Here is a 2,126-nt window from a genome sequence, read left to right on the forward strand (position 1 = left end):
AGTTCTGCTGTCGGGACGCCCCTCTCTGCTCTGATTGGTAGGGGTGTGCCCAATGCCCAATTCCTGAATGGATAACAAGAGCTGCCAGTCATTTTCCGCCCATTCATTCGCTCACATGATCGGTGTGCAGGGAATTTTAAGTTCAGCTGTGCAAATAGGAGTCTCGCATCTGTGAGGTATGCGCCACGGGTGTCGGTGTACCCGCACACCGGGATGTCCATGGAGGCATGCTGCCACGCTCCAGGCTGAGGAACCGGAGGGGATAACTTTACTCGCCCCAACACTGAACTGTTCCAACAAACTGTGGACTCACTTTCAAGCACGCTTTATCTCATGTTCTCAATATTTATTGTTTATTATTTATGCCCTCAAGAAAATGAATCTCATGGTTGTATATGGTGACATATATGTACTTGGATAATAAATTCACTTTAAGCTTTGTATTTTGCACGTCCCATTGGGTGCGGTCTGACATTGATCCTGAACAAACAGTTGATGTTTCCGGCCGAGACCCTTCATCACGACCAGGGTCTCAGCCCAAAACGTTTACAGTACTACCTCTTCATTTCCATTGATGCTGCCTGACCTGCTGAGTTCCTCCAGTATTTTGTGTGTGTTGCTCTGGATGAAAATCAATCTCCAGGTTGTTTCTGGTGATATATATGTAATTTGATAATAAATTTACTCTGAGCTTGAGCGTACTGAAAGCTGTTTCAGGGACAGCTCTGCCATCAGATTTCCAAATTAACACCGCATCACTTTTTTATCTATCTGTATTGTAATTTGTGGTTTTGATTATCAAGTATTGCAAAATAGCGCTGTTGCAAAACAACAAATTTCACAACATATGCCAGCGATATTAAACCTGATTCTGATGCAGAAGGGTTCGATGGGGAAGGGCCACGATAAATGTTTCTCTGCTACCGGAGAGGGAGGGGCTGACGGGGTGAGGCGGCCCTTCGATTCGTGTGGTAGTGTGCCTCCCCGAGGGGGCCAGCGGTCCAGTTGGTTTTAAGGAGTGTGATAGCACTGTGCTGAGGAACAGATGAGGAGGAATTTTCTTAGCCGGGGGGTGGTGAATCTGTGGAATTCATTGCCGCAGACGGCTTGTGGAGGCCTGGTCACTGCCAACATTTAAAGTGAAGGTTGATAGGTTCCAGATTAGTCCGGGTGTCAAGCGCTATGGTGAGAAGGAACGTTCCATCTATTCCTTTTTTACAGCGGTGCGGACTCACCGTTGCTCAGGGCAGGGCAGTTTTTTATGGACTGAAAACTGTGTGGCACATTCAATAAAGGAAAATTCCAGCAGCGCGGTTACCAAGGCTACGTGTGCGCGAGCATTTCCGTCACTGCGCAGTCGCGCCCCCACGCAGCTCAGAGGGAACAGTGGGGTGACAGAGATAACAAATCACTGGAACGCTGGGCCGAATGGCCTATTTCTTCTCCTAGGGCTTCAAAGCTTTGACGATGAATCTAACAATGAAAAGACATTACACTTTTATTCTTGTAAGTATTTTTATCATGAATAATGTTTATTTTGATCTATAAAAAAGCATCCCTCTTCCAACAAGGAAGGCGTTCTATCAGGGAAGATTAAAAAAAAGGGGAGGGCTAGTCAGGAGTATGGGGCCCAGCTTTGGTCATCTACCTGCAGGAAAGGTATAGGAACACAGAAAACCCACAGCACCATACAGGCCCTTCAGCCCACAAAGCTGTGCCAAACACATACTTACTTTAGAAATTACCTAGGGTTACCCATAACCCTCTATTTTTCTAAGCTCCATGTACCTATCCAGGAGTCTCTTAAAAGATCCTATCGTATCCGCCTCCACCACCGTCACTGGCAGCCCATTCCATGCACTCACCACTCTCTGAGTAAAAAATTTACCCCTGACATCTCCTCTGTACCTACTTCCAAGCACCATAAAACTGTGCCCTCTCGTGCTAGCCATTTCAGTCCTGGGAAAAAGCCTCTGACTATCCACATGATCAATGCCTCAATTATCAATAATAGTGCAGAGAAAATTTACAAGGGTGTTTCCAGGACTTGAGGACCTGAGTTACAGAGAAAGAGTGAATAAGTTTGGACTTTATTCTCACGAGCATAGGAGAATGAGGGAAGATTT

The sequence above is a fragment of the Hemitrygon akajei genome, chromosome 15, assembly GCF_048418815.1.
Source record: "Hemitrygon akajei chromosome 15, sHemAka1.3, whole genome shotgun sequence".
Classification (NCBI taxonomy): Eukaryota; Metazoa; Chordata; class Chondrichthyes; order Myliobatiformes; family Dasyatidae; genus Hemitrygon; species Hemitrygon akajei.